A 21,225-nucleotide genomic window follows, 5' to 3' on the forward strand; every position below is an offset into this window, starting at 1 on the left:
TTCCTTCCTTCCTTCCTTCCTTCCTTCCTTCCTTCCTTCCTTCCTCCCTCTTCCTCTTCCTCCTCCTTCTTCTTCCCCTCTCTCTCTCTCTCTCTCTCTCTCTCTCTCTCTCTCTCTCTCTCTCTCTCTCTTTCAGTTTTTTCGAGACAGGGTTTCTCTCTATAGCTCTGGCTGTCCTGGAACTCACTTTGTAGACCAGGCTGGCTTCGAACTCAGAAATCCACCTGCCTCTGCCTCCCGAGTGCTGGGATTAAAGGCGTTCGCCACTACTGCCCGGCTCTGGAACTTTTCTTAAACTGACAGTTGCACAATGAAGACCAGACACTTGCTTCAGGATCCTGTCTGCCATTGCTGGAGCCAGGGGGTGCCAAGTCCCTCTACTCAGAATGAACTTCGGCTAAGAGGACTCTGTTATTAGTTCCTTGCTTCTCTCCACCCTCATGCACCCGGTGGTGTCTGGTGTCCATGACTCTATTCTCTAAGAGAATAAGCCTCCTGTGTCCCCTGGTAGAGAGGGACTTTGACATGCCAGTCTCTGGGCACCTGCTCTGAGTTCAACAGTATCCTTGTGACCCACCCTCCTCACCCAATTACGGCTGCATATCCTGCTTCCTAACCCAGCAGCCTCTTGTCTTACAGATCTATGACTAATGTTGGGGATGAGGGGTGGAGCATGAGCATGTCATAGCATGCACATGGAGGTAAGAAGACAACATGGGGGAGTCAGTTCTCGCCGTCAACCATATGAGTTCTACAGATCAAATTCAGGTTGTCAGGTTTAGTGGTACCCCACTTGCTGAGCCATCTGGCTAGTCCCAGATTTATGTGTTTATTCCAAGACACTTTACTATTACTTAGGAGGCAATTCTCAGGAGAGTGGCAACTCATTTAACAGCAGCGTTTCTAAGGCACACCAGTCATTGTTCTCAGGTACTGAAGGGGCATAAGCCATCACCCAACTGCTGCCTGGACCATGCACTCCAGTGGTGACTGGAGGCCAGGAGGTAGGCTCAGTGGGGAGACGTGTCTGACAGCCTGTGTCAACGTGGAAGGGGAGAACTGATTCCACAAAGCTGTTCTCTGACCTCCACGTATGTGCTGTGTGGCACGTGTGCCCATACCCACAAATTAACAATAAGTAAAGTTTAAAAATTTTAAATTAAACACACCTTTAATCCCAGCACTTGGAGGCAGAGGCAGGTGCCTCTATGAGTTCAAGGCCAACCTGATCTATACAGTGAGTTCTAGGCTAGCCAGGGCTACACAGTGAGACCCTATCTCCAAACAAAACAGAAGAGGAAGGAGAATGAATGAATGAATGAATGAATGAGTAAATAAATGTGTAGAGCAATCCAGGTAAGACTTTTTTTGTTTTTGTTTTTGTTTTTTTGAGACAGGGTTTCTCTGTGTAGCCCTGGCTGTCCTGGAACTCACTCTGTAGACAAGGCTGGCCTCGAACTCAGAAATCCACCTGCCTCTGCCTCCCGAGTGCTGGGATTAAAGGTGTGCGCCACTACTGCCCGGCTCAGGTAAGACATTTGATGTCCACCTCTGGCATATACATATGAATGTACACATATGCACATATTACTAACACAAACACATACATTGCCCACAAAGATTCTAAACATTCCCTTGAGGGCATGTGGCCCAGCAATTTGGCTAGGCTGTTAAGCCAAGGAGCTTCAGGAATCCACCTGTCTTGGCTGCCCTGACTCCCCTACCCCCAGTTCTGGAGTTAAAGGCCTATGCTGCCATACCTGTCTTTTTATGTGGATTTTCAAGATCCAAACTTAGGTCTTCATGTTTGTGTAGTAGGCCTTAACCTACAGAGCCATCTCCCCAGTCCTTGGGGAGGACATGGGGGCAAAGTCACCACTATCCTAACATGACTGTTCTGAAGCTTGGGGAATGTACTGATGCCCACAACCAGGCAAGTGCCTGGCTAGGCTGCCCTCCTCTTCCTCTTCCTCTTCTTCTTCCTCCCCCTCCCCCCCCTCCTCCTTTCTGAGACAGGGTCTTACTATATAGCCCAGGCTAGCTTTAAACACTTCATCCTCCTACCTCAATGGCAGGCATGTGCCACCACACTTGACTCTAGGTGACTATTCACACAGCTAAGACTGCTACAATCTGAACCAAGGCAAAACTGCACGTACGTCAGTCCTGTCTGTCATGACACTGCCTTACAGACACAGAAGAACAATCCTGTTTTCTTAGGATTTTACCAAGAGTTGCTAGCCATGCTGGGAAAGGTCATTCTGCCCCTGTAACCCTAGCACAGACCTGCTTCACCTGCCCCCCCTCAGGCCTGTAACAACTGGACCTTAGTACTTAATTTTAATAACTGCTTTCTTCACCAACTGCCCTTTTCTTTGTGAACTCTTTTGTTTGTTTGGTTTGGCTTTTCAAGACAGGTTTCTCTGTATATTCCTGGCTGTCCTGAAACTCGCTTGAAGACCAGGCTGGCCTCAAACTCAGTGATCTGCCAGCCTCTGCCTCCCACATGTGGCAATTCAGGAACTGTTCTGTACATCTGTATTTAGGAACAGTTAAGCACAAGAGTACACAATGCACTGTTTGAATATTGTTTCTTTTCAACATAGTAAATGAGATACTACAAAGCACGGTTGAGGAGCAGCCCTGGGCCAGGTGGAACTGAGGGCCACATCTATGTGTTCTAGCGTATAGTGAGGTCCTGAGCCTCCCAAATCCCATTCCCCCACAGTTGGTCTATGTCCAGCCCTTCAGGATGGCTGAGGATAAATGGAAACAAGTGTCAGTCCTGGGCTTGGAGGTGTGAAGTCTGTTTCAGGAGTCCAGATAAACAGTAGACTGAAATTACCTGGCTGCTGACCCAGTTGCTTCTCAAAGGGTTACTTCATATACTTCATATAAGAAAGCCATACAAGAGGAAGCAGGCAAAACCAAGTCACCAATTGGACAAGTGATATATGCCTATACAGTAATCCTAGTAACAGCCCAGCCAGGAACTACTGGGAATTCTAGGCCAGCCTGGCTACACAGTGAGACACTATCTTGAAAAACCAAACAAAACAAAAAAGGGGCTGGAGACATGGCTCATGAGTTAAAAGCACTGGCTGTTCTTCTGGAGGACCTGGGTTCTGCACACCAGGATAGCTCACAGCAGGGTGTAAACCCAGTTCCAGAGAGGCCGAACACCCTCTTTTGGCCTTTAGAGGAACTGCACACACATAGTACACATTCATTCAGGCAAAACATCTAGACACATGCAATTTTTTTTTTTTTTATTTAAAGTAAGTCACTAAAGTGTCAAATATCTGTAATGAGACAATTTTAAATAGTGATGTGTAGGTTTGATCTTGTTCTTGGAGACCATTGCCCAGGACCTGTAAAACACTGAAGACTCACAGCAGAAGGCAAGGTACTGTGAACAGTTTCTGGGTGACACAGCTGCTGGCCATGGGATGGCCATCTGAGTATCGTTCCTCTGCTCACACAGCCAGTCTGTCAAGAACAACCTTCAGCAAGCAGCCACTGTCCTGCAGGGTATAATCACCTGACACATCAAAGCAAACTGGAAGTCACATCGTTGACCCCCGTTTGCTTCCACTGCCATCAGTAAGAAAGGTAAGCTTGTGTGAACTGGATTCACCCCCAGGAAATCACAGAATGCTCAGGAGGAACAATGTACGGAAAAGAGAAAGCTAAGAACTCTGGTGCCTGTGTGGTTCTGACTGGGTCACACGGCTTCACTTCATTGTTCCACAGGAGCAGAGATTGGCCAGAGTGAAGAAGAGCCACTCCATTATGCACTGCTGGCTGGCAGCTCCAACCTGAGAGTCCCAGCTAGGGTGTGAGGTGGGTTACTCTCCCACACATCTGGGCCAGATTTAATGTAGTCATATGAAGTGAGCATACCAGTGCAAGGGCCCCGCAGGCAATGTATGTGTGCTGTCTTCTTCTGTCACAGCAGCAGAAGAATATGGATGCACACATATAAATATTTTATATATATTTTAAATTTTTGAGTTGTGAAAATTAACAATTTCATTATATTTTCACACTCAATATTGTAATATTTCACTTTTCAGATTATAAGATTCAAATCCTTATGGAGAAATGGTCATACTAAACTTGTAGTTATCTAGTTTCCAATTTGGCAAAAAGCCACAAGACCTACAAGACTCATGACAAGCTGCCACAGAGTGGTGGTGCACGCCTTTGATTCTCCCAGTGCTTGTGAGGCAGAGGCAGCCAGATCTCTGAGTTCGAGACCAGCCTGGCCTACAGAATGAGTTCCAGGACAGCCAGGGGTGCACAGAGAAACCCTGTTTGGCAAAACACATTCATTCTCATTCTCATTCTCTCCCCCCCCCCAAAAAAATCAGTCATTAAAATTATCACAAAAGGGCTGGTGAGATGGCTCAGTGGATAAATAAGAGCCCCGACTGCTCTTCCAAAGGTCCGGAGTTCAAATCCCAGCAACCACATGGTGGCTCACAACCATCTGTAACAAGATCTGACGCCCTCTTCTAGAGTGTCTGAAGACAGCTAGAGTGTACTTACATATAATAAATAAATAAATCTTAAAAAAAATTACATTTCTTCCGCCTTCCGTGTCTGTGGCCCTCGCAGAACTTCCAGCAGCGACATGTTGGGCCAGAGTATCCGGAGGTTCACCACCTCCGTGGTCCGTCGCAGCCACTATGAGGAGGGTCCGGGGAAGAATTTGCCATTTTCAGTGGAAAACAAGTGGCAGTTGCTGGCTATGATGACCGTGTACTTTGGATCTGGGTTTGCCGCACCTTTCTTTATAGTAAGACACCAGCTACTTAAAAAATAAGGATATTTAATTCATCCCTTTAACAGAATGAAGAAAGTTTAAGAGATGATCTGAAAATTGGATTAAACTCTTGAACTCTTATACTAGAAAAAATTGTAAATAAACTAATGACATAAAAAAAATTATCACAAAAAAGACATTTGTTTTTTAGTTGTTATTTGGTTGGTTGGGTTTTTGGTCCCCACCACCACCACCTGCCCCAATGGCACACAGATTTTTTTTTTCCACTTAAAGCAAATTTAGCTAGGAATAATGGCTCATGCATGTAAAATACAGCACTTAGGAGGTTGAGGCCACAGGATGACAATTTTGAGGCCAGCCTAGGTTACACAGTAAGAACTTATAAAGCACACAAAAGCACAAAAGCAAATTCATTGGACAAGGACTAGGACTTATGAAAATATGTTGTCAGAAGAGTTCCCAAGGATTAAGCATCCTAACTACTGGTGTCTTCACGGGGCAAAAGGGACACAACAGCTGGGATTGAGGTCCAATACAGTACCGTCCTGACACTGAAGACTGCCCTAGATCTCCTGGATGGGCTTCATTACATACAAGACTACCTAGAAGCCTTATATAGCTGATTTAGGGAGAAAAGGAATGATCAAAACCTGAGAGGGGCTTGACCCACCCTTGCTAGCTCTGAAGATGGAGGAAGGGTGCCCTCTATAACTTAGAAATCAGAAAAAGACAGAAACTTTAGTCTTACAAGCATAAAGAACCCAATTCTGCTAATAACCCAGTGAGCAATGTAATGAAACCTCCAGAACTTGCCCATCAATGCTAGCTGCCAACAGCTTAGCTTTTGTTTTGTGTGTGTGTGTGTGTGTGTGTGTGTGTGTGTGTGTTGTGTTCAGTAAGTACTTTCTTACCAAGGCACACTCCATTCCCCGACAACACACTGATTTCAGCTGATGGGGTAGGGTAGCCCTGTTGTGACCTCCAGCTGGGTAGGATAGTGTTACAGCAGAAAGAAGAGCTATAGCTGCATAACAATTAGTAATGGCAACTCAGCATTGTGCTTCATAATCAAAGTAGATACAAACTAAAAACTACACAGTCAGAGAAGGCTAGATAGCATAAGCTGACTCCACAGGATAGGACCTGTTCTCTGGCAGCTGCACAGAAACAGGACCCCAGCCATTAGCAGGGCTGAACTGAAAGCAGGATGCAGAGGAACCACCCCCTGGCGGAAGAGGCACTATGGGAAATTATTCAGTAGTCACTCTGCAGGTTAAGTCCACGCTTGACCTGTAACCCAGCACTTCCCTAACAGAAACCCACACACATGGTCACCAAAACCACAAATGAACTCTATTTTTACTTTTTAAAATTGTGTTCGTATATGGTATGTACACTTGAGTGGGTACATTCAGAGGCCAGAGGCATTGGATTCCCTTGGAGTTTATAGATGGTTGTGAGACACTTAACATGGGTACTGAGAATTGAACTCGGGTCCTCTGGAAGAGCAGTACACATTGGTTTTTTTCTGAGACAGGGTTTCTCTGTGTAGCTCTGGCTGTTCTGGAACTTGCTTTGTAGACCAAGCTGGCTTGGGAGATCCACCTGTCTCTGCCTCCTGAGTGCATGTCCCGCATGGTACACACTCTTAACAAGTGAGCTAACTCTCCAGTCACTTGTGAAAATTTTATAGGAGTACTCTTCAAAATTCAAATATGAGAACTATCCAGACACTTACTGTCTACAGAAGAGACAGGCTTGCCGGGCATGGTAGCGCACGCCTTTAATCCCAGCACTCGGGAGGCAGAGGCAGGCAGATTTCTGAGTTCAAGGCCAGCCTGGTCTACAAAGTGAGTTCCAGGACAGCCAGGGCTACACAGAGAAACCCTGTCTCAAAAAACAAAACAAAACAAAACACCCAAAACCCACAAAAACACAAAAACTAGTCCATAGTAACGTCAGGACTGACCAGCAATTGCTAGGGCTGGAGGCATGGGGCTGCACATGGTTCTGGTCCATCAACACTCAACAAATTTTTCTGTATGCAAATTTACCTCAGTGAAGTTGACTAGGAAATAAAGAAGCTGACATCGTCGAATGCTGGACCAGAGCTTACATGTATTGGTAATGAGAACAGACTGCCATGAACTGTCAGTTGCTCTAAAATGACCTACCTGCAACCCCAAATAAAGACAATATTCACTTCTAGGCATCTATCCAAGGGAACCAAAACATTCTCACAAAGGATCTATGTGCTGTGGTTGTACTTAATACCTTTAAATTCAGAATGAAAGACAGCTCAGATGCATATAGCAGAAAAATGGATAAACAAACGGGTGTTCTCACATAAAACACTACTACTCAGGGGCAGAAGCTCCTCTGAAGGGATCAGAAGAGCAAGCAAGCATTGTGGAGTCTGAGACAGAAGCACTGTAAGTTTGAGGCCAGCCTAACTACAAAATGGAATGCTGTTGTTTTTTGTTTGTTTGAATATGTTTAGAAACACATTCCATTTGTGGCATTCTGGAGCAGGAAAAGAAACCTGTCGTGGCCTGCAGACTGGTAGGAGCAGTAACTAACCTCTCATTGACAGGAGATGACTTTCTGAATACAGACACTGTGTCTTGACACAGGGAATGGCTACCCTGATGTCTACATCCACCACAGCTCCTAGAGCAGTGGCTCTCAACCTTCCTAACGTGTGGTGGCCCTCAGCCATAAAATTATCTCATTGCCATTTCATAACAGTAATTTTACTGCTGTTATGAATTGTAATGTAAATATTTTTGGAGATAGAGTTTTGTCAAAGGGGCCTTAACCCACAGGTTGTGAACCACTCCAAGATTAGTACATTTTATTAAATGTAAACTCAAATATCTCAATAAAATCAAATTAAGAGCTGGCCTAGTGGGCAAGTCTTTAATTTCACAACTCAAGAGATCTCAATGGAACTACCTACAGAGTGAGTTGCAGGCCAGCCAGGACTACACAGTGAGAGACTCTGGCTCAAACAGACAAACAAAAGAAAAGAGAGAGGGAAAGGGAGGGGAGGCAGAGAGGAGAAAGAAAAACCAAATTAAAAAAAAAATTTAACCCAGCCAGGCAGTGGTGGCACACATCTTTAATCCCAGCACTTGGGAGGCAGAGGCAGGCAGATTTCTAAGTTCGAGGCCAGCCTGGTCTACACAATGAGTTCCAGGATAGCCAGGGTTACACAGAGAAACCCTGCCTTGAAAAACCAGAAAGAAAGAAAGAAAGAAAGAAAGAAAGAAAGGAAGGAAGGAAGGAAGGAAGGAAGGAAGGAAAATTAAGCCCAAAGCTGGGTGTCGTAGTGCACACCTTCAATCCCAGCACTCAGGAGGCAGAGGCAGGAAAACTTCTGTGGGTTCAATGCCAGCCTGATCTATAAAGCAAGTTTTAGAACAGCTGGGACTGTTACACAGAGAAACCATGCCTGGGGAGGGCGGGGGCAGGGAATTACACCCATATAGGATATCAATTTGCCTTTAAATTAGGTCTCCTTTCAAACGAGAGGACTGAACTGTCTGCCACGATGGCAGAATGCAGAGCAGAAACAGACAGAGCAGCTAGCACACAGAGCCTGACTACAGAGGAAGGAACCTGCTGTACCGAGGAAAGGGGACACTCAGCACGGGCAACACCTCAGAAACAGGGACATGTGCATCTGCTGTCACAGGCAAACCAATGCCTGCACAAGTACAGGACAGGAGGAAGATGCTAATAGACACAGAGATGCTACGCCAACGCCAACGCCAACGCCAGACAGCAGAAGTCACGCCAGGGGAGTCGTATACAGGGACTCCTTGGTGTCAAAACTTTTACTTACTGTTCTAGAGCCAACAGCAAAGCATATCTCTTCTGTCTACTGAGAGCAAGCACACTCGGCATGGAAGCTCGGGGAGATCCAGCTTCTGTCTACTGAGAGCAAGCACACTCGGCATGGAAGCTCGGGGAGATCCAGGACACTCAGAACCCGGAGAGTCACCACTAACTTTTCATTAAATGTGCTTTTTCATTTCACATCTGCATATTATATAGTCATAATTAGCTCACTAGATCTCTGATCTCTAAGTTCCACATCCACAGATTTAACAACTGCAAAAAAGTACTAAAAGAAAAATTTCCAGGACAGCCAGAACTCTACACAGAAACCATGTCTCGAAAAAACAAAAAACAAAACAAATATTCATTTGTACTGAACACATGTAGCTCTTTTTTGTTTTCTTAAAAATAGTTTTTGTTTTGTTTTCTGTTATTTTGTTGTTATTTTTTAAACAGTCTCACTGGGTAGTTCTGGAACTTGATATGTAGACCAGGCTGGCCTCAAACTCATAAGAAGAGATCCACCAGCATCTGCCTCCTGAGTGCTGGGATTAAAGCTGTGTGTCACCGTAGCTGGGCCAGACATTTATTTATTTATGTATTTATTTATTTATTTATTTATTTATTATATGCAAGTACACTGTAGTGTGTCTTCAGACACTCCAGAAGAGAGCATCAAATTTCGTTATGGATGGTTGTGAGCCACCATGTGGTTGCTGGGATTTGAACTCAGGACCTTTGGAAGAGCAGTTGGTGCTCTTAACCACTGAGACAGCTCACCAGCCCCTGGGTCAGACTTTTAAAGATTTATCTGTGATACCTGCATGTATGTCTGTGTGCTGGGTGTGGGCAGGCCTGTCGAAGTCAGAAAAGTGCTGGATCTTCTGAAGTTATAGTTACAGATGGTGTGAGCCACCATGTGAACCTTGTGCAAGAGCGACAAGTGCTGCTAACTGCTTAGCCATCTCCTCAACCCTCATATTTGGACTTAAAAAAACATTATTATATGTGAGTGTGTATATGATTATCTGTGGCAGAGGGAGGGAGGCAAGAAAGCCAGAGCATGTGTCCTGGAGGCCAGTCAGAGAACAACTCTATGGAGTCAGTTATCTTGTTCCACTTTTAAGTGGTTTTGAGGGACTGCACCCAGGTCACCAGGCTTGCGAAACAAGCACCATTACCTGCTGAGCTGTCTTGCCAGCCCATGATTTTTTTTTTAGTATCATTATTTCTTCAGCAATATAGATTTTATCGTTATTTTTCAGCAATATGAATTGTTTACTACTTTTTGAGACAGGGTTTCTCTGTGTAGCCTTGGCTGTTCTAGAACTCACTCTGTAGACCAGGTTGACCTTAAACTCAGAGATCTGCTTGCCTCCACCTCCTAAGTACAGGATAAAGACATTCACCACTATGCCTGGCTTCTTTCTTTTTGTTTTTGACAGAGTCATTCTATGTAGCCCTAGCTATCCTGGAACTTTCTATGTAGACCAAGCTGGCCTACAACTCGCAGAGCTTGCCTCTGCCTCCTGAGTGCTGGGATGAAGGGTGTGGGCCAATACTCCTGGCTGTGTGCCATTTTATATAAGGGATTTGAGCATCTATGGATCTGGACATCTGACAGGCTCCTGATATTACTCTCTGATGGACACCCACAGGTGATTGCATCCCCCTCCACTTAAGCAGGTGTTAGGGACCACGCACGATGTTACAGTGAGTGTCCATTAGCTGTTCCTCTGAGAAGGAACAGGCACAGGCTGCACAGTTTAAGTACAGTACAAGTACAAGTACACCATGTTGCCATGGAGGGACTAGGCTATTTATTTTCCACTTTTATTTAAAAATGAAAAGTCTTGGTTCCCTTTATTGTATCTATCATCTCTGTAGGGCAGAATCCTAATTACTTGGTGAAGAAGAAGGATTTCTAGGATGCTGATACACAGCTGCCTTTAAAAGGCGTACACCCACATACCTCTGTTCTGTGAGTCACTGCTTTAGTCTTATGGGTAAGTGCACCCTTCCAGCTGAGTTTAAGGTTCCACCTCTTCTACCCCTCTATTCTTCTCTGTACAATGGACACGTGGACCTGAACAGCTGACCTGGAACAGGAAAATACTTCCAATGACCAAACTGTTCTATCCAGGAAGCTGCTGTGGGGGCTAACACAGATCTGAGACATACCTGAGTGCATGTACACTCTCATTTTGGCTCCTAGGAGTTCCAAGACCTTTCCCAGTGTGTGGGAGCCTGTGTAAGAAAGCTGTGAACTTACTGTGAACTAAGATGGGGAAGGATGCACATGTTGTACCACAAGGTGGCCTTCCAGAGAGAATGGCATCAACTATGACAAGTGAATGCAGTTGAGAGCAGGGACATGAAGGGGATGCCACGGAGCACTGAGGAGCCCGGGCAAAGGCACATCGTCTCTGTGGGAAAGGCAGAGGCCTGACGATGAATATTCGTGGCTCTTTTCACATGAGCAAAGATGAGGACACACAACACCAGGTGTATTCCCTCGCTATTCTTGTGTTTGCTTAAGCTAACTGTAAATGTCACTCATGCTTTACTTGCTTCAATAATACAATTGAGAAGTACTTTGTTGGGCCGGGCATGGTGACGCACGCCTTTAATCCCAGCACTCGGGAGGCAGAGGCAGGCAGATTTCTGAGTTCGAGGCCAGCCTGGTCTACAGAGTGAGTTCCAGGACAGCCAGGGCTATACAGAGAAACCCTGTCTCGAAAAACCAAAAAAATACTTTGTTTAATATACTCTTGAACTCAAAAGCCTAATGTCCCTTGGTTCCCCCACATGGGTCTTTAGAATATATCCTCTGATCCTTGAGATTTAGCCTCACTGACCACAGGGCAGGTTGATAACTGCGTTCTGAACAGTTTTGCTACTGAACAGATTTATTTTTGCCTATTTGTAACTAATTTGATGCCTTTAATAAAAGCCTAGGCAGACAAAGTTGTCAAATTTTTTTCATGTCACATCAGAAAGGATGGATAACTTTTTTTTTTGTTTTTTGTTTTTGTTTGTTTGTTTGTTTCAAGACAGGGTTTCTCTGTATAGCCCTGGCTGTCCTGGAACTCACTTTGTAGACCAGGCTGGCCTCGAACTCAGAAATCCACCTGCCTCTGCCTCCCCAGTGCTGGGATTAAAGGCGTGCACCACCACCGCTCGGCAGGATGGATAACTTCTAAAGCGAGCTGTTTTCTAGGACAGGTTGCTTTTGTTTGTTTGGCTTTGTATTTTGTTGTGGTTTTTCTATGTGAGCCCAGGCTGTCCTGGAACTCGCTCACAGACCAGGCTGGCCTCAAACTCACAAAGATCTACCTGCCTCTGCCTCTTGAGTGCTGTGCTACCACTACCCAGCTTTTTATTTTATTTTATTTTATTTTATTTTATTTTATTTTGAGCAGGGTAACCTGGCTAGCCTGGGACTTACTATTTAGGGACCAGGCTAGCCCCAAAATGCCTCTGTCCTAGAAGTGCTGAAACTACAGGCATGTGCTAGTTGATCATGGTGATGCACACCTTTAATCTTAGCACTCGAGAGACAGAGGCAAGCGGAGGAGTTTCAGGCTAGTTAGGGCAACAGAATGAGACCTTGTCTCAAAAACAAAGCAAAACTACAACAACAACAACAACAACAACAACAGGCAAAGCAAACAGTTTCAGAGGTTAAGAGCACTGAAGGTTGCTTTTCCAAATGAGCCAGGTTCAATTCCCAGCACCTACACAGGGTTGTTCACAACCGTCTGTAATTTCAGTTGTAGGGGATCCAACACCCTTTTCTGGCCTTCACAGATACTACATGGATGTGATGAATAGACATACATGCAGATAAAACACACATACACATGAGATAACAATAAAGACAAGAATTTATTTTTTAATTTTTTTATTTTTTATTTTTTTCAAGACAGAGTTTTTCTATGTAAACCTGGCTGGCTGTCCTGATCACTAACACACTGGCCTCGAACTCAGAGATCTGCCTGCCTCTGCCTCCTCAGTGCTGGGACTAAAGGCGTGAGCTGCCACCACCAGTTAAAAACATTTTTTTTTAAAAGACATGTAACGGGCTGGTGAGATGGCTCAGTGGGTAAGAGCACCCGACTGCTCTTCCAAAGGTTCCGAGTTCAAATCCCAGCAACCACATGGTGGCTCACAACCATCCGTAACGAGATCTGACTCTCTTCTGAAGTGTCTGAAGACAGTTACAGTGTACTTACATATAACCAATAAATAAATCTAAAAAAAAAAAAAAAAAAAAAAAAAGACATGTAACAATGGCGCAAGCCTTTAATTCTGCCTCTGGAGGCAGAGGTAGGCAGATCTAATGAGTTTACAGCCAGCTCTAGGACAGCCAGGGCTCCAGAGCTACATAATGAGACTATGTCTTGGAAAAAAAAAAAAAAAGAAAGAAAGAAAGGCATATGTACCATACCTGGTGAATGTGTCCATATATCATTATATTATCCATATAACATATAAATATGAAAAGAACAATCAGGTTGTATGTTAGGCCTAGTATCACACAACTGTAACCCCAGTACCAGGGACACTGAGGAAGGAGTACTGTGATTTCGAGGCCAACCTAGGCTACATACTGAATCTAAGGCCAGCCCAGGCTACATATCAAGATCCTGTCTCTAAAACAACAAAGTTTCCAACGCTGAGAGTTGGGTTTTATTGTTTATGTGTGTGTTGATGCTGGTACACAAAGGCTAAGTACTGGCTGCCCCAGAGTTGGAGCACACACAGTTGTGAGCTACCTGATTTGTACACTGAGAACTGAACTTGGCTTTTCTAGGGATGAGCACTCCTAACCACTGAGCCATCTCTCCAGTTTCATGATTCTATGAGTTCTAAATGCCAATCCAGCCCCACACACATGTGGAAGGTGCTGTCTCCCATATAAGCAGTAAGTAAATGTTTATTAACAATGAGAATTGTAAAGAAAGACACCTTCCCACAAAGCCTCAACTCAAGGTCCAGAAATACTACAAGCTACAGGCGCTGGAGAGATGGCTCAGGGTTAAGGGCACTGACTGCTCTTCCAGAGGTCATGAGTTTAATTCCCAGCAACCACATGGTAGCTCACAACCATGCACAACTGTAATCCCCACAGGGTCCCATGCTCTCTTCTGGTGTGTAAACATATATAAAAGCAAAATATACATATACATAACATAAACAAATATTTTTTTTAAAAAAATGCTACAGGCTTCTGCCTGGGGTTATAGCCCTTATGTTCACACAGGCAACACTCTCAGCATTACACACTTGCTTATGGTGAACTATGTGTTTAACTACCTGCAATAAACTTAGGCATCAAAGTCCTTCCAGAAGGTTCATGGAATAAGGTCTTCAAATGGACATTAGATTTTACCTTGCCATTTCTATGCTTTGTACTGTATTTGCTGTTACGAACATGTAGTATTTTTTTCTAAGTATTCTCTACTTAATAAAATTCATCTAGGAAAGTAGCATAAGCTAGCTGTAGTTGCACAAGCCCATAACCCCAGCATTTGGGATGTGGAAGTCATACCAACTGGGAACCAAGAGCTCAAGGCCAAACATGGTAGCACAGGCTTTTAATCCCCAGCATTTAGGAGGCAGAGGCAACATCTCTGTGAGTTCAAGGCCAGCCTGGTCTATAAAGCTAGTTCCAGGACTTCCAGGCTGTTACATAGAGAAACCCTAACTGGAAAAAACAACAAAAAGCATTCAAGGCCACTTTTATCAGTGCTACATGAACCTTTGTAAAAGGCATACTACCTGTCCCCAGAGAAGAAAAACCAGGCTCTCTGAAGAAACTAGTCAGTTCCAGACTAAGCAAGGTCAGCACATATCTTAAACATCAACTGCCAAAGCAGAAGATGGTCAGCCTCTCAGGATATGGCGCAGAACTGCCTGAAGAGGCTTCATATGCAGCACGATATGTGAGCACCACCAGCAAGACGGCAGTGAGGGATACAGGGTGGGAACCAGTGGATGCGGGAGACACTGAAGAATCCAGAATGGACCACCATTCAATGTCTTCCCTTCTGCAGGGTTCTACTGTTCCTGGCCCTGCTCAGCCAGAGGATGCTTCAGGGACACAAAGACTCATAGCCTAGGCAAGACTGCTGACTCACCCTCTTTGAACAAAGTGTTGGCATGGGGCAGGGCAGGGCAGGCAGGCAGCCTGGGCAGTGACCTAGTTCCCTTGGTCGTGCTTCACTCTTAGGCAGAGATTTTCTGAACCTAAAGAAGAGGCCCTCAGCAACCCTGGTAAGTGTCACTGCACCTGTTCAGTACCTCACACGGGCTTCAAGCACCTTGAACCCTGATCCATTTACCCTAATAACTAGGTCTTATGCAGATTCAAATGGTTAATAGTGTGCACAGCTGAAAGGCACCAGGTCCACTTCAGCTACAGCTCCCAAGCTAACCCACATACCCTCACCTCACTGGCTCAGAGCTTCTGGCACTTGGCTGTCAACTCTTCGAAATGCTTCACAAATTATGAGATTACCTGTGCCTGTCCAGTACTCAGTTCTTCTATCCTCTGCTTTTCCTAGATGCTGGCATGGATAGCCCTCTCAGGACAGAGATGTCCTTCACTGAAGTTGTTCAAGCACTTGTTATAAACCCCACCTGAAAGCCCTGTCTATCTCTCTTGCCTCTATGCCCTCTGCAGGCCTGGACCCTTTGAGTACTTCGCGTCTTGCCTCCTCTTCCCAGCTGTATTGGCTAGTTTTGTGTCAACTTGACACAGCTGGAGTTATCACAGAGAAAGGAGCTTCAGTTGAGGAAATGCCTCCATGAGATCCAACTGTAAGGCATTTTCTCAATTAGTGATCAAGGGGGCAAGGCCCCTTGTGGGTGGGACCATCTCTGGGCTGGTTGTCTTGGGTTCTATAAGAGAGCAGGCTGAGCCGGGCGTGGTGGCACACGCCTTTAATCCCAGCACTCGGGAGGCAGAGGCAGGTGGATTTCTGAGTTCAAGGCCAGCCTGGTCTACAAAGTGAGTTCCAGGACAGCCAGGGCTATAGAGAAACCCTGTCTCGAAAAACCACAAAAAAAAAAAAAAAAAAAAAAAAAAAAAAGAGAGCAGGCTGAGCAAGCCAGAAAAGAACATCCCTCCATGGCCTCTGCATCAGCTCCTGCTTTCTGACCTGCTTGAGTTCCAGTCCTGCATCCTTTGGTGATCAACAGCAGTATGGAAATGTAAGCCGAATAAACCCTTTCCTCCCCAACTTGCTTCTTGGTCATGATGTTTGTGCAGGAATAGAAACCCTGACTAAGACACCAGCAGACAGTTATTTCATGTGTCTGCGCCACTGTGCCTGCATGTGTGTATGTGCACCACTTGCAGACTTGGTGTCCTCAGACATCAAAAGGAGGAAATCGGAACCGGAGTTATAGACGACTGAGCCTCCTTGTAGGTGCTGGAAAGTAAACTAGGGTTCTCTGCAAGAACAAGTGTTCTTAACTGTTCTCCAGCGCTGTCCCCACCCCCAGCTTCCAGATTTAAATGTCTGGCACCTTGACAGGCAGGTAGTGTTCTACTTCAGTTCATCTGGTGTGTGCCCCACTGCTTGTCAGGTTCGCCTTTCTCTACTATTCCCATCCTTCTACTTTCTGAAGGACAAATGTGTAAAGATATATGCTGTGTTCGGGATCCTGGTTTTAGCAAAAGAGCCACAGACATGAGAATCACCCGTCACTACACGGACTCAGAGGGACTACTTTTCCACCTACCTCCCACGCAAGCACAGTCTCCTAGACACCGTCCTTGGCCCAGTCAGCCTCTCTGTGGATGCTCCGCCCCCGCCAACCTCATACTGCTGGTCCCCAACACCTGCTTTACTGGCATGTAGCTAATCAGCCTGGCCACCTACCTCCCGTTCCTTGTCTTCTTCAGGTTTCTCTCAACCAGCATGCTAAATGCTAAAGGCTGTTTGTTCCCTGCATTCTTAGATAGCAGAGACGTTCTGGTCAATGTACAACTCCACAGCTTCCTGTTAAATGTGTCCTAGTTTCAGGCTCCACACCTCAGTGAGGCAGCTTTGTAGGGATCAAGCAATTTTATACCTTTCCAGTTATCATCTTCAAAAAGAACAGGCAGCAAAAGGACCTGCCAAGGGCCAGTTCCCTCCCTTCATGTCCTTCCCACCCCCTGCTCAGCTCCTGATACTGCTTCCTTCCTGAAATGCTGCTGTTAAATTTAGATCACCCCCAAGCCACAAACAATCACGCTGATGGAAAAGATGACATTATCTATGCAACTTAACAATCCCAAGTGTGACCACACAATCCTCCCAGAAAGCTGACAGTCTTGCTGGGCTTGCCATCTGAGCCTTTGCTATGTCACTTGGTATTGTTTATACTACCAAAAACAAATATTCTAGTTAAATGTGGTAATCTTACTACTTGGGGAGCAGAGGCAGAAGCAGGAGGATCACTTTAAGTTCATGGCCAGCCTGGTCTAAATATTGAGTTCTAGGCCAGTCAGAGTTATATAATGAGACCTTGTCCCAAAAAGTCTGTAAAAGCAAACTGTCCTCTAATCGGCTCTGGCTTGTAGCCTGCACTTCTGGCCGGCAGGTGGGATGCACTTAAGACATCCACAAATACATGACTGAACAGATGAATGAAATGCTGAGGGTGAGGTGCAGGCACTGTGAGAAAGACGGACCTAGTCAGAGCCAACAAACAGAAGGTAACCAACCCCCAGAGGGTGGCTTACATGCCCAGGCACAATAGGAACCAATGTCCAGGTGAATGCTTCTCTGGGAATGGAGCAGACAAGCCAGCATTTGCAGGGCCCGTGTCAAACTATAATGGCCTGTCAAGAAGTAACAAGGATGATATGGCTTTTCAGAAAATAGCTGGGTCAGGTAGGAGCTGGGACAGATCTCCTAAGGTGCGGATAGCGAATCAAGTGTACAGAAGCAGCGAGTGTCTAGCAACCCTACACCTACTGAGGGTTAAGAGAGTAAAACCAGGAAGTGCCACTGCTGCACTGTTTGAAGTCTGCCTAGCTCCCTCTCAATGAAGGCTAGAACAGAGCCACCCAGGACCCCAGTGACCATACCACCCAGGCTCTCTGAGCCTCTTCCATGATAGGAATCATGGGTACTGGTGAAGATTAAATGACGAATAGATACGCACTCAGCAACATGCTTGGAACAAACCACACACTGGAGGAATTAGCTGTTACCACAGTGGCCATTCCTGTTCCTCCTGGAGCCAACAATTTGCCAGAAAACCTGGCATCTAACATAGGGAAAGCCAACAGAATCCTCCAATAAATTACCCCACAGTATATACAGTAAAATTGAGACCTAAGTGCCTGGCTTCAGATAGAGTAGAGAAAGGAATGTGAAGAGTTACCATAGTGATCATGTGGACTAGCACCAAGGGAAGCTGTATAGAGGCCTTTCATTCACTCAGAAATATACATTTAGATCAGGCACAGTGGATCTGGAGTTCTAGACTAGGGAGGCCAAGGCAGGAGGATAACAAGTACAGTTTAGGTATACAGCAAGACCCTGTCTCAAAAGCATATGACTAAAAAAAGGGGGTCTAGGCAAGACTCGTGATAGTGCTGGAGATAATGCAATGATTGAGACATATGGAGTGTATGATTTAAAGACAGGTCCAATAATGGAAAATACATGCAAAAGTGGGTTTTAAGTTTCCCTTGAGCCGGGCGATGGTGGCACACACCTTTAATCCCAGCACTCAGGAAGCAGAGGCAAGCGGATTTTTTGAGTTCGAGGACAGCCTGGTCTACAGAGTGAGTTCCAAGAGAGCCAGGGCTACACAGAAAAACCCTGTCTCGGAAAAAAAAATTTTTTTCCCTTGAGTGGGGCTGGAAAGTTTGCTCAGCAATTAAGAGTACCGTTGCTCTTGAGGAAGACCTAGGTTTGAGTCCCAGCACCCACATGGTATCTCACAACTGTCTATTATAACTGCATAAGGACATCTGATGCCCTTGTTTGGTACCAGGTCTGGCACATGGTACACAGACATACACTCAGGCAAAATACCAATGTGGTACCTGCTCCTTAGACCTGTTCTGAGTTCAATCCCTAAATGCTCCACAAGGGTGAGAGAGAAAACCAACTCCCAAAGCTGTCTTTTTTTCCCCTTATTTACTTATGTTTTTTTTCTTTCTTTCTTTCTTTTTTTTGGTTTTTCGAAACAGGGTTTCTCTGTGTAGCCCTGGTTGTCCTGGAACTCACTGTCTAGACCAGGCTAGCCTTGAACTCAGAAATCTGCCTGCCTCTGCCTCCCAAGTGCTGGGATTAAAGGCGTGCACCACCACACAGCTCTATTTAGGTATTTTTGAGACAGAGAATCACTATGTAACTCTGACTATCCTAAAACTCACTGTGTAGACCAGGCTGGCTAGAACTCAAGAGATCCACCTGCCTCTGCCTCCTAAGTACTGGGATTAAAGATGTGTGCCACCATGTCCGGTAAAAAGCTGTCTTTTGACCTCTGTATGAGGACATACACACACCATTAATAAATAAAGTACTTAAAAACTCCCCCTGGCTGGGCAGTGATGGTGCATGCCTTTAATACCAGCACTTGGAAGGCAGAGGCAGGCAGATTTCTGAGTTCAAGGCTAGCCTGGTCTACAGAGTGAGTTCCAGGACAACCAGGGCTACACAGAGAAACCCTGTCTCAAAAAGCCAAAACATAAATAAAAAAATAAAAATAAAAAACTCCCCCTGACTCTGTCACTTAGAGAAATGGAATTCAACCCCAATGAGAGGCAGCATGGAGTAAGATTCCCATAAATGGTGTTGACCAGTGGGTCACTAATCTGACACCACAGCCCTGCCTGTAGCAGGGTCTTCACAGCATGCTGGGACACAGGCACATTATCCTCACTCTCTCAGGTGAATGCATCATCTGATGCCACAGACATCTCTGTAACCATCAAATCCCAACATTCTCGGCAATGCCCATCGTCAGCATCACTCCACAGCTTCCTTCATAAACACTAACTCCCAAAGGAACAGAGAAATGAAGGAGCACCCATGGACCCATTAACAGGCCATGAGCATATAAACCACAATGGATTTTCCTGAAGGATCCAACACTTAGGAGTCTTTGTATGAGCTAGGACGAGATATAACTGTCTTACAATGCCCATATCACAAACAAGGACAGTCTTGTGTGCTGTAGTAATAATGTTTCCTGGGTTCAAGGGTAACTACCCAGTTGGCTGGCTTGAGGCCAACAGGGACCTATCATCCCAATGCCACATATCAGAACCAGAGGCAAATTTATTTGTTTTATGCTTGTGTGTAAAGGCTGTTCCCCACCCCCGCCACACCCCGCCCTGTCCTCTCCCACAGCTGAGACTCCACAACGCCTTTTCTCTGGAGCATAATTCCACCATGCATGCCCAGATGAAGCTCTCTGAAAATGTCCTGTTCCATCCAGAGAGGAGATCACTGCTGCTGGGCACAATCACTGTTGTGTCTTCAATGCCCTGATGTTTCTAACTCCACAGAGACCCTAACCACAAGTATTTAAAGCACCAGACCAGAGGACTCCTGCAGACGCTGGGCATGTGGCCACAGTACTGTCACTGTTTCAGGTGTCAGTGCTAATCAAAGAAAAAAAAAAGTCGTTTTGATGACTCACATGTTTGTAAAGTCAGAGAGAGCGATGTTCACACCCAAGGAACAAGCTAGACCAGACGTTGAGACAGGTAAATAACCCAGCTGGGATCAAGAAGGAGATCAGGGGCCAATATGGAGCAGCAGACTCCTTCCCAGGTGGGGACTACCCTGCTCAGAGGAGCCCTGGACCTTGAAAAAAACCTAAAAGTGAAAATGAACGTTCTCTTTCTGTTTTCCAGACATGGTTTCTCTGGGTAGTCACGGCTGTCATGGAACTTGCTCTATAGAACAGACTGGCCTCCAACTCAGAGGTCTGCCTGCCTCTGCTCCCCAGCACAGGGACTAAAGGACTACACCACCAGCACTTGGCTGACATGCAGAGGATGTTTAATAATGGTGAGAGAAAGGAATCATGCGCTTATCTACTTAGAGAACGAGAAGTCCAGCTCTTTCAAACAGTAAATACACACTGTGCGCACACTCCAGAACCAGCTGCTTTACCACTGCTAATCTCTTCTCTGAGGAGGCCCAATGCTCTGACCCAAAGGCCTGATATCTGTGCTGTATGCATGTCAACCCAGCATGAGAACCATGCTGTTGAGGCTGTTTGCCTCTGTGCTTCACACTGCTGGACCCACACGGGCCGTACAGCTTGTGCATCGTGAAAGCACTGGGTGGGTGAACAGTGCCCATGGTAAGTCTCACACCTCTGTACTCTTTATGTGCTAGTGGCCCCACTTCGGGTAGCACGTCATAGGAAATCTGGCAAGACTCCGTTGACAGAGGAGAGGAGGAAAGAGGATCCAGCAGGAGGCTGTGTGGATATGTGGTTGAAGCTGATGGGGAAAGGAAGAGTGGAGCAGGGACAAGCAGTCTCTCCAAAGCACAAGTTAACACTAAGCATTTCTGAAGCCAAGCCCAGCCCTTCCCACACTCCCCCATTGGAAAGGTAAC

At 45.6% G+C, this 21,225-nt stretch overlaps 1 protein-coding gene and 1 pseudogene across 2 annotated transcripts in view; one reads left to right on the forward strand and one right to left on the reverse strand.

Annotated features, from left to right (window-relative positions):
• The window catches only part of Rab40c (Rab40C, member RAS oncogene family), a 37,601-nt gene that overhangs the window by 15,112 nt on the left and 1,264 nt on the right, over positions 1 to 21,225 (reverse strand). The gene's annotated exons all lie outside the window — the stretch shown is intronic.
• Cox7c-ps1 (cytochrome c oxidase subunit 7C, pseudogene 1) lies at positions 4,583 to 4,928 on the forward strand (annotated as a pseudogene). The gene has a single exon (NR_169129.1). The product of NR_169129.1 is annotated as a cytochrome c oxidase subunit 7C, pseudogene 1 (transcript).

This window comes from Mus musculus, chromosome 17 (assembly GCF_000001635.26).
Source record: "Mus musculus strain C57BL/6J chromosome 17, GRCm38.p6 C57BL/6J".
NCBI lineage: Eukaryota > Metazoa > Chordata > Mammalia > Rodentia > Muridae > Mus > Mus musculus.